Source organism: Vipera ursinii, assembly GCF_947247035.1.
Source record: "Vipera ursinii genome assembly, chromosome: 2".
Classification (NCBI taxonomy): Eukaryota; Metazoa; Chordata; class Lepidosauria; order Squamata; family Viperidae; genus Vipera; species Vipera ursinii.
In genome coordinates, this window is record NC_139513.1 from 91,055,444 (window position 1) to 91,068,028 (window position 12,585).

General features: G+C 39.4%; 1 long non-coding RNA gene across 1 annotated transcript; it reads right to left on the reverse strand.

Moving 5' to 3' along the window:
• Positions 1–592: 592 nt before the first annotated feature.
• LOC310634528 lies at positions 593–5,194 on the reverse strand. The gene is made up of 4 exons (XR_014491245.1): positions 5,033–5,194; positions 3,880–3,970; positions 2,933–3,155; positions 593–1,149 (listed from the first exon to the last, which is right to left on the reverse strand). It is a non-coding gene; the product is annotated as an uncharacterized lncRNA (long non-coding RNA).
• Between the last annotated feature and the right edge of the window lie 7,391 nt (positions 5,195–12,585).

Here is a 12,585-nt window from a genome sequence, read left to right on the forward strand (position 1 = left end):
CCCAAGATGCCGATACGCACAGCCACTCAGTCTTGGCGGAATTGAGACGAAGCCTGTTTCTCCTCATCCAGACCTGTACTGCCTCCAGGCAATGGGACATCACGGCGAGGGCATCGCTGGGTTGGTTCGGGGTGGAGAAAAACAGTTGGGTATCATCAGCGTACTGATGATACCCCACCCTGAAACCACGAATGACCTCACTCAGCGGCTTCATGTAGATGTTGAACAGGAGGGGAGAGAGAACCGGCCCCTGAGGAACTCCACAAGCGAGAGGCCTCGGGGTGGATCTCTGCCCTCCAGTCAACACCGACTGCGAGCAGCCCAGGAGATAGGAGGAAAACCACCGTAAAACGGTGCCTCCCACTCCCAACCCCCTGAGACGCCGCAGAAGGATACCATGGTCGATGGTATCGAAAGCCGCTGAGAGATCTAATAGGACTAGGACAGAGGAGCAACCCCTGTATTATTTGTTGCACAATAATACCTTCTACAGTTAAAACTGCAATACCAATAAATACATTTGCTAGATCCTCCTAAAATATTTACTCCTTATTTTCCTTTATTCACAAGATTTAGGAATCACTTCCCCATTTTTCTTGCACATTTATATTCGAACAGGAGCTATAGTGTATTCAGCATAATAATGGCTTATCCCCTCATAGTGATTCTGCTGGTCTAATCTGGAATGAAGAAGGTATCTCAAAGCACGCCATTTGAAGATGACCAGTCTTTCCATCATCCTGATATTTCACCAGGCATCCAGGATTTAGAGGCTGTTTAGGCTGTTTTAGCATGCAGGAATCATATTCGTATATTTGTATTCATTTGTGAGGCTTTCTTGAACCCAGCACTGTCAACCCAACAACTGGAACCAATATATGTGACACAGAGATGCCTCAACCAAACAATGAGGAGTGCTCATCCCATTTTTTGCACATTTCCATGCTCCAAAACATCAACAAAAAACCCTTTTCCCCTGTCAAAAGAGTGAGGAAGAGCATAGGTTTCACCAAATTCTAGCCCCTTTACCAAATCCCAACGTTCAGCTATAGATGAGAATAATAAGAACAGGGAGGTTTCTGGCATGTTAGCACCAAAATCAGCATGTTTAAAAATCTAATTTGCAGCCTTCTTCTGCTAACATTATATCTGAAACAACAAAAAGCAAAATGAAGAGAATTAAGAGTGTGGCTATGCATATAACTTGGGATGGGTTAATCAAAAATCAGTCCGCTTGAAATCTATGGGGAAAAGGAAGTACGCTGCATATTTATCAAAATATATCTTAGGAAAAACCTAATTGTTGTCTTATTTCTTGATCTAGTTACATAATTATTTCTCCCCTATAAGGCAGTGGCTATCACTCACAAATTTAGGCAAAAACTAGCAATAGTTACAATAACAACTTTTTTTAAAAAAAACTGTCTATCAGCCCTAAAAAAGGAAAAATGTGATATAAACCTATAAACAAAGAACTGGGTATTGATTATTTGACTAGCTGACACTGGCTGACCTGTATTTTTTCTTGTCATATTCAAGTTTTTATTCTATGCATATAAAGGTAGTTCTTGTTTAGTGACCACCATTGTTGACGGGTAATTCTCTTATTAAGCAAAGCACTCATTAAGTAAAACACAACCTTATGTTGTGTTTTAAGCGGAACCTTACTTCAGCTTTCCTTTGCTTAACAGACCTGCAAAAGTAAAAAAAATGTGAGGGTTGGTCATAAATTTACCTTTTCATCACTATCATAACTGAATGATTGCTAAACAAGGCAGCCTCTAAATAAGGACTACTGGTGATTTTTATTTCTGTTTTAGAATCTACCTTTCAGTGTAGTCTTATTCATTAATGAAACAGATTTTGTTTAATGGGTCTTAATATCCTAAACCTTATGCAATCCCAGGATTATACAAAATCATGTGAGAAATTGACTGTGTAATATAATTCTTTATACATGAACAGCATAAATATTTTCACGTCACATGTTGGTCAGTAGCTGAAATAATTTTCATCTTCCGGTTTCAGTGATTTAATGAACTATTCCTTTTATTTAGATGGATTACGCAGGCTAAGTTGGTCTCCAACTTCCGATAAGATAGCAATGCAGTGAGGCTGCAAGTACATAAGCTCTATCTGATAATTTTAAAATTCATTCTATAAATACTGGGTAACAACTCGGAGTCAGAATTTGTGTAAAAAGTTGGGCTCGCAATAAGATCTCATCACATGCCATAGTGAGCTTACAACCTAAAAGAAGCAGGCCACAGGACAGTGTCAAAAATGTAAAATTCCAAACGTTCTTGGTTTGTATCTGTTCATTTTAGCTACAGTCCAACTTTCCATGACATATCATAATGTTCTTTTATACAAGAATATTAAATGCCTATCCTATATCTGCTCTCCATACTTAAAATCACTTGCATAGAAAGGACACAGAAATCCTGATACTTTTCAAAGTAACTCCACACACATGTCTCTTCTGTTTAAAACAAACCCTTAATTCCACAATCGTTAGTCATGTTTACAAATGTGAAAAGAACCCTCTCCTTGAAGGCTTAGCTACTCAACAAGATCATGTTCTGAGGAACCAATGAGAGCCCGCATGACCTTTGTACCCCATGTAGGTGCTAAATAATCTGGACAAACAAACAAACAAACCTACCCAAGGCCATCCTAATCCCTTTAAGTTAGATGCATTTCTATATCGTTATATGCTTATTGTGGCTATGCTAGAATCAGTGAGGCTTCTTATGACCAAGCTATCCTGCATCCTAAATAATTGTAGATTCTGTTACAATTAACTGTACCACCCTTGTTCTGATAGAAACTACTTTCCCCTCCATAATTATCTTGCAAAGTAGCTTGTGATCTTCTAGGCAACTCGTTTTATAGTAATAGTAGAGAACTCCAGCATTGTATTCTGACTCACCTGTGTGGGCATATGCAGTAGAAAGAAAATTTCTCTGGAACAGAGGTATATACATTTCTGTAATGCATCATTTACAATTTGGACACCTAGACATCTTTCATAATGATACACATATTTCCTTATATTTGATGGGCCAGTGGGTTTAAGTAAATAAGAGTTGGATTTTGCACAAACAAGTCATTTACAGCCCCACTTTTTACTTCTATTCTCATTCCAGTGCAGCCTGAGAAAAAAAGGCATTAGTATTAAATTTCTTGTCCTCACTTTCATTTAACTTCTTGCATAAAAAAGGAAATACTTTTAGTAGTCATTTGGTGTTCAACTAATCTAGTATAACCTGCAATTTAATCCTCCTCCTTTTAAAAAATAATTTTTATCAAGATTTTAATTACAATAGTAAAAGCAAATACAAGCAAAACTCAAAAGAGAAAGAAAAAAAATAAAAAAGTGAAGGAAAGAAAAAGAAAAACAGAAAAAGGAGAAAGTAAGATAAATTATTTTTGGTTTTTATCACAATATAAATAAATAACTCTTCAACTCCTAAAAGGTTACAAAGAAACATCTCTTCTTCCTATAACTTCTTATCTAAATGCAAATTCATAAATCATCAACTTTTCAGTACTGGTTATCAGCAAAAAGTACCCAATGAGTTACCAGAGCTTTTTAGAAAAATATCTGATTTTAACTTTGGTCAAACAAAAATATTCTTTTCTTTTACTTCTAACAATCTTCATCTTTAATTCATTTGTTGTTGCAGGATTTGGTGTCTTCACATTTTTTTTTCTTCCACCCCAAAGGCTTCTTTTGTAAATCCAATAAAAACTCATTGTCTTGGTCATTCTCTTGGTTTATCATTTGTATTTCCACTTTAATTTTCAATCCTTCAACCAGAAATGTAAACCTCCTTATCATCATTATCATCTACTATTCTTCTAGAAAATACTTACAGTAATATGTCAGTTCCATATCTCACAACAAAATTAGCACCATCCTCTTCTCCCGTTTTTACCCAGGCATGGAAATCAAAACTGCATATACCTAATTCAGAAAATAAATGTCATACAATTCTTTGTTATTATTTCTGAAAGCAGCTGAAAAATATGACATAGTTCCATAATTATCTCCTCTATATATTAAAAGGCTGAACTGTAGACACTTGGAATTCCATATCCCTTTTCCTACAGAACAAAATAATTGAAGATTGAAACATTGTCTTATGATTTCTCTATCTGAATTCTGAAGAACCATCATCTCACAATATTGATCAGGTCAAATCCATCCTTAACTTTAACTAAAATACTTAGCTTAGACAAAATATTATTCTTCAACAATAATACAATCCAGTGATCTCTTTGCCTTCTTGAAAAACAATGTGTGATATTGTTCATTATTTTACATGGCACAGTACACTGTAGAATTGGCTCTTGATTCATGAGAATCTCTACTTAAATGGTGCCTTTTATCTGTGAATGTTGTCTCTTCCTCAAGCTCTTATCTGATTTTTATTTATTTATTTATTTTGGTCTATTGAAATTTTACCAGTCTCTCCCCTAAACAATTGAAGAACTCTTTACCTTCACATAGCATATCCTTTGTTCCAAAGAAAAATATAATAATTTGATAGCACTGATTGTTATGATTCCATTGCTCTTAGAATAGAAGATTCTATTCTAGGAGCAGATCAGCTCCTCTCTGAAGACTTAAAAATGCCACCCTATCACCCTCACAGATGGAGAATAAGGATTAGCTTTTCCACCATTTGCAAAGAAAACTTTCAATTTTCTGTTTAGTAACATTCAAGCTGCAAGGAAAAATTCACATTATGCCTTTGCTAGTCCTCTTTCCAACAGTACTGCAACACAATGCTGCACTTTTATTACAACAGAGGAAAAAAATACTTCAAATACTTGCAGTAAAGTCTGGTTATGAAAGAACATTGGGCTAGAAATATTCTCATACTGACCCTGAACATTTAGGTTAAACTAAAAGACTATGTTTTTGACATAGTCATTTAACCTCTATGACCTTTACAAAGAGCAAGAGTAAACTGAAATACACACACACATTGTTCTCATTCAGTCCTACCTGTATTTCACTTACCCTTCCTCTGATGTTGAAACTGCAAGCACTTTGGGACAGAGTTTCCTATGTTTGCTTTTTCCAAAAATCCTCTTTTATCTGCATTAGTAATAATTCATACATTGTATTTTAAAACCCAATGGGAATTTACTTCTGATTGATCCTACATCAGCTTGCATTATAAGCTTGGCCTTGCTTCTTCCCAGAGTCAAGGGTAAAGGTCTGTGGAATAAATTCAATCTCATTATTTAATATATTTTGACACATTATATAGCACCTGGATCTTGAAAAGTATGCCCTTTCATGTTGCACGTATCTAGATCCCTGCAACCAACTGTGGAAGAATAGAGCAATACTACAATGCCAGCATGTAATTTAACATTAAAAATCTGCTATAGAGCAGGGCTTTTCAACCAGTGGTACGGGTACCACCTGTGGTACATTGGCACCTGGCAGGTGGTACATGACCATCCTAGAAAAGTGGTAGCGGGGGAGGGGAATGAGCTGTACCGGTGGCAGCACCACACAAGCCTGAGCGAGAGATGACTGGAGCTGCAGGGCTGTCAGGGCTCAGCAGAAGGGCCAGGATCAGGCTCCAGCTGGAGCTCGGTGCTGATCCTGGCGCTTCTGAGCCCAGAAGAAGCACCGATCAGTTGGAATGTTGCAGCAACTCCAGGGTCTTGTGATTTACATTCAGATGCTTATGACGGTCACAGTGTCCCAGGGTCGTGTGAAGTGACCAAAACCTGCTGCAATCACCCAGCAGATGGGGAATAAAAACCAACCCACCCCACCCCATCCCCACTCCCAATCCTCAACAGAAATGCTCACAACAATGAAAACCTTGGACAGGAAGAATAGTGCTGCCGGGCGGGCAGGCAGGTGTCTTGCTTGGCTGTGGCTTGGGGGCACTTTTTTCAGTGCCATTATAACTTCAAACAGTCACTAAGCGAACTGTTGTAAGTGGAGGACTACCTGTACTTCATCACTTTTTTCCTTTTGGGGAGGGCATCATGTTTTTGACACCTTGCTAGGTGACTGGTGGTAGTCGGATGTTGCCATATCCTAAAAGTGGTACAATGGGTGAAAAGGTTGAAAAGCCCTGCTATAGAGAATGACAATTCCCACCCCTTATTTTTATTTAATCTTTGCTCTCAACAGATAACATTTATGTTTATCACAAAGTAGCTCAACAAATATCACACACACACACACACACACACGGGGAGGGGGGGAGAGACTTACTGTGTGTAATCTATTGAATACCTTTTTGTCACAAAGCCAACCATCAGCAAATGTTGCAGTCTTGTCTGGAAGGAAAAACAAAAGTCCATTCAATGCCTGAGAGGCCCTATCATTATATGAAGAAAAGGAATACATTCAGACACACCCTTATGGGATACTCCCTTAAGAGCCCTGCAGTTGTTTTAATTACCTAATCATATTGCTTCTATGCATTTTGTTAACTAGTTTGAAAGACTATTTATTGTATTTCTATATATTTACTTAAGGGACGTGGTGGCTCAGTGGGTTAGGACGCTGAGCTTGTCGATCAGAAGGTCGGCAGTTCGGCGGGTCGAATCCCGAGTACCGCGTAAGAGTGAGCACCTGTGACTTGTCCCAGCTTCTGCCAACCTAGCAGTTCGAAAGCATGTAAAAATGCAAGTAGAAAAATAGGGACCACTAAGGTGGGAAGGTAACAGCGTTCCGTGCACCTTTGGCGTCTAGTCATGCTGGCCACATGACCACGGAGACGTCCTCGGACAAGCGCTGGCTCTTCGGCTTTCAAACGGAGATAAGCACTGGCCCCTAGAGTTGGAAACGACTAGCACGTATGTGCGGGGGAACCTTTACCTTTACGGTGGGAAGGTAACAGCGTTCCGTGTGCCTTTGGCGTCTAGTCATGCTGGCCACATGACCACGGAGACGTCCTCAGACAAGCGCTGGCTCTTCGGCTTTGAAATGGAGATGAGCACCGGCCCCTAGAGTCGGAAACAACTAGCAAGCATGTGCGGGGGAACCTTTACCTTTACCTATATATTTACTTAACTGAATGGGAAAATTAGTGAGCAGATAATGTACAGTAGGACTTAAAGTAGCTCCATGTTTAGATAAAAGTGTACCTCTGGGAACCAACCCTTCATATCTAAATGTCATTGAAAAAAAGGTCATCTCCACAAAATTCCCATACACACATCACAAGTATCCTAAGCAAAGGGTGGGGTAATGCACTGATAGTGTGAAAGTAAGGGCTACAAAATTTCACAATAAGCCGGTAAGCCTGAAAAGGCAACATGAGGATTACCTTGTATTAAGAGAGTATTAGCCTGGAAAGCACAGAATTTGTTGCAAATTGGTTTGGTCAAAAATGATTTTTCCCACCTCTCCATTTGAGGTTTGAATTGTAAGAGGGAATATGAAGTTGCACACTGCCTATAATCCAGTCACACTTTAAAATAAACATCCACTGACGTCAAGGAGTGGAAACTGTATTTTGGGACACTGGAGGCATTTCCCTCCCTCAAAGGCTGTTCTTAAAAGAGTGGTTTTTCAATGCCTTCAAGTCCAACAGTGACATAGAAGAGAAACGAAATGGTGTGAGGGATCTATAGGAGGACAGTGTGTCTACGGTATGACAGTGGAAATGTGTGGGTAAATGTGTTTCACTCTAGACAAATAGGTCAGGCATAGAAGTTTCTGGGAGTTGGCCTTTGAGTAACACACTCAGGGCTACATTCCAAGTAAAATGGGCAGAGTCATAAAATTCAAATGTATTTAATCACTATTTAATATTAATCAAATAGTTGATATTAAGAATGCAGATTGCCAGCAGAGGCAAGTTGTTTTGCCTTGGCAAAGAGCTGAGGCAGACCAAGCCACTTCAATCAGCCAATCTGTTTGCAAAGCGATTTCAAACTGGCTGTGTTAACTTTGAGTGCAGATGCCAGGGGCCATGGTTGCAGCCAGTTTAGACTGGAACAGAGCCCCCACCCTTCCATTAATGAGCTTAGCCACACTGAAGGTTGATCGGGGTTATGGAATGCGCTTCTGTCTTTTTCTCCACTCACAGTAAAAGATATGAGTTAAAGATTGTCGTAGAACCTATGGGACGTTCTAAGAATGTTGGTAACTGCACTTCTTATAATGGTATTTTACAAGTACGAGTTCTGCTACCGCCCTATTACTAGTACAAATACTGGCAGTTGCCTTAACTGAGAATAGCTGAACCAAGCAGTTCCTATGAGGCCTAGAAATTAATAGCAGCAGCAGCAGTAGTACTTTTTTTTAATTTAACATACAGTTATAACTAAGTTCAGTACAAGATAAAGATAAAACCATGAAACGCATGCCCTGTTTTCCAGAGTTAGACCATCGCTGTTGCAGAAACCTGTCTAGAAAATGAAAGAGAATATTTATAGCCCAGGGCTGAAATGAGAGGTCCCTGGTGCTCTCTGAGCATACCGGTAGTTTTCTTGCAGACCTTTCATTACCCAATCATTGACTAGCACTGACAAGGTTACCTAGTTGGGATAATGAAACGTCTGCAAGCAAACAACCAAGCTCAGAGAATGCCAAGGATCCTTCAGTCTAGAAACTGTGGTGGAGATCCAACTTGCTTCTTGTTAGGTAGGAGATTTGTGACTAGCCACATTCACTGTGGCAGCGATTTCCATAAGGTGCTCTCCAAATTCCAAATATATCCCCTAGCCTCAAAGGGGTACAGTATCCCGGTATAGATTTTTTTTTCTTCAAATAAATAGGGCAGGCTAGGCCAGTGATGGCGAACCTTTTAGAGACCGAGTGCCCAAACTGCAACCCCAAACCCACTTATGTATTGTCGGGTGCCGGGTGGGCATGGCCCATTGGGTGGATGTGGCCAAAAGAGTGGGTATGGCCCATTGAGTGGGTGTGGCTGTGGTGGTAACAGCAGACTGGGTGGGACTAAAAAGTTCCATCAATCAATTCCAACTTTGCAAGATCTTTTTTTTTCCCCACAAGAAGTTGAAATTGATTGATTGAACCTTCACACAGCGGTGGAGGCCTAAACCAAAAAGGTTTTATAAAACCCAGCTGAAGGCCTAGGACAGGTGATGGCACACGTCACCATGGGGCTAGGCAATCCACGCTCCTTAAAACTGCAGTTTAAGCAGATACATCTTAAAGACACCTTAAGGACAAAAGAAACTTCGTTTTCTAAGCTTCGGGAATTGTTCTGAAAGCTGTGGTTGGGAGCAAAACTGGGAGCAAAAATAATTAATTACTTAAGAAAATCCTGACAGATTAATAAACCAAGCAAACACTTTACCAGCCAAGGCAGTTTGCTGTAAGTATACTTTGCTGTCTTGCCTTTAGAAGTTAAAGAACACATTTGTTTGTACGGTGGTCATTTTTTTTCCTACTGAAGCTAGTCAAATTTGGCTCCATAAACACAGGAGAACAAAGGCAGAGGCCTCAGTTTTATTGGGCATGTTTTAAAGTGTAACCTTGCTCTTGTTTTCTATTTGCTTTTTGAGTATCTTAGCTGGATTACATTTTAATTTGTTCCTCCTCATCCATTACCAACTTCAGATGGTGATCTTTAATACCTTCTATAGGATTCAGATGAACAGAAAAATCAGTGCCAGTGCTCTCTTAGAGCAGCCCTTGTGAGTTCTGAATTTATTTCAAGGAGTTGCTAGTTCATATCTCTCTTTTGAACAGGTTAAATTCCAAGTGGTTAGTATATTTGTTGTTGTTAGTTGCGAAGTCGTGTCCGACCTATTGCAACCCTATGGACAACGTTCCTCCAGGCCTTCCTGTCCTCTACCACCTTCTGGAGTCCATGTCTATGAAGGCCTACTGCTTCAGTGACTCCATCCAGCCACCTCATTCTCTGTCATCCCCTTCTTCTATTGCCCTCAATCTTTCCCAGCATTAGGCTCTTCTCCAGTGAGTCCTTCCTTCTCATTAGGTGGCCAAAGTAGTATATTTATTAGATCTTAAATCCCACCTTTATTACTGTATAAGTAACCCAAGGTGTTGATCGTACCAAATACTCCTTTTCCTTCCTATTTTCCCCACAACAACCACCTTCTGAGGTGCGTTGGACTGAGAGAGACATTGACTGGCCCAAAGTCACCCAGCTGGCTATTATGGGTAGGAGTAGAACTCAGAGTTTTCTATTTCCTACACCAACTCCTTAACCGCTAATCAAACTATAATTCAACAGAATGTGCAGATCTGTGATTTTATGTAAGTTGATTTGAAAATAGGTTAATAACACTTATAATACACTTTTTTTTTAAAAAAAGAGTTGTGCATATCAAAGACATCAGTGGCTTGGGACTTGCTTATTAATGGGAACATTCATGCCCATGTGAATTGCCTCAGACACTTAATTCTTCCTCACACCCCTACAACGGCACAAAGGTATAGCTACTACAAGGTAATATAATTGATTTCTGAATCTCCACAATCTTGTTTCATTGCCTTGCACTTTTTCTTCAGAGATCGGTCAGTGGGCACATTTGGAATTTTAAGACTGTAGGACAGATGCAGTCACCAAAAGACTGTCATGGGAGACTTCTTCCCATTCCCAAAATGGCTGCCTAGGTGTGCCGTAGCTCTTCCAGATATTCTCTGTCATGCTGATGATGGGCCCTAGACATAAAGGTAGTCCTCAACTTACAACCACAACTGAGCCCCAAATTTTTGTTGTTAAGTGAAACATTTTGCTAAGTGAATTTTGCCCCATTTTCTGACCTTTCTTGCTACTGTTGTTAAGTGAATCACTGCAGCTGATAAGTTAGTAACCCGGTTGTTAAGTGAATCTGGCTTCCCCATTGACTTTGCTTGTGAGAAGGTGGCAAAAGAGGATCACGTGATCTTGGGACACAGCAAAGGTCATAAATATGAACCAGTTGCCAAGCATCTGAATTTTGATCACATGATCATGGGATTGATGCAAAGGCTGTAACTGTGACATGCGATCATGAGTCATTTTTTTCAGTGTCGTTGTAACTTTGAATGGTCACTAAATGAACTGTTCTAAGTTGAGGACTACCTGTATCTGGTATTTTGCTTTGGAAAATACATAATCATTTCTTAAAAACAGCAGTCAGAGCATTCAGCATTCTCCAGAAAACAAAATTCTTCAGAAAGAATTTTCTCCAGAATTCAATATTCTTCAGGAACTATACAGTTAGTCCTCGACTTACAACAGTTCATTTAGCAACTGTTCAAAGTTACAATGGCACTGAAAAAAGTGACTTATATTTTTCACAGTTACGACCTTTGCAGCATCCCCATGTCACATGATCAAAATCTGTTTATGATGATTGCAGTGTTCTGGGATCATGTGATCCCCTTTTGTGACCTACTGACAAACAAAGTCAATAGGGAAGCCAGATTCACTTAACAACCAGATTATTAACATATTAACTTCAGTGATTCACTTAACAACAATGGCAAGAAATGTCGTAACATGGGGCAAAGCTCACTTAACAACAGAAATTTTGGGCTCAATTGTGGTCGTAAGTCAAGGACTACCTATACTATAAATTACATGATGCTAATTAGAATTCTTTTCAGCCTTAGAAGCAGCATCTGAAATCACAGGACTTGCCCTTGGGACCCACGAAAACATGAGGTAGACAATCATACTGAAGACCAGAAGAACACAGAATCAGAACCAACACAAAACAGAGGACAGAGCAGCCCCTCAAAACCTATAGAAGGACCAGCATATAAAGAATTTACCACAATTATGAAGATTAAATCACAAAAGAAAAAGAGGGTGGATGAAAAACAGTGGCCCCATCCTCCCCTGCTTCTATGGGTGCCCCAAAATGTAGAAGTCCAACATACCTCTTTATCCAGTTATATCATTACTAGGCACCCCAACATACAACACAGCTAAAATAATTACAAAACAAGCTTGAACATCTCACAGAGGGGAGTGAATATTCTAACAATGTCCCACTACAATGCTCCAGAAAATCAAAGACACAATAATAGAAGGTGAGATTAGAGTTTTATTTGACGTCACAGCACAATTTAAATCCAAGGCTCAGATCTATTGAAAGAATCTATATAGCAGCAGTACTGCCCAATACATCTAACCTTACCAAATACACTAAGATCAAAATACCCAGAATCATGGACATCTTCAACTTCTGCTTCTCTACCTACTTTTAGTTTAATGGTCACATATATCAACAAATCAAAGAAACACCCATGGGGTTACTACTCTCAGGACTCACAGCAGAGACTCCAATGCAGTATCTAGAAACTATAGCATTCCCATACATGCAACCAAAAATATGGATACGGTATGTGGGTAACACCTTTGTCATAATAAAAAAAGGAACAACATGAAACAATCAGCAGCATCTTCAAAAGAATAAAATTCACTAGCGAAGAAGGAAACAGCAACACCCAACCCTTCCTGGATATTCTCACCAGCATAGGGAACGGTAGCAAATTAAAAATACAGTTCTATCAAAAAACCACCCACGCTATCCAAGCACTGCACTGTCAAAGTAACAATCAAGAAGAGTTATGTAAGAACATTATTCAGATGAGCACAAACACAC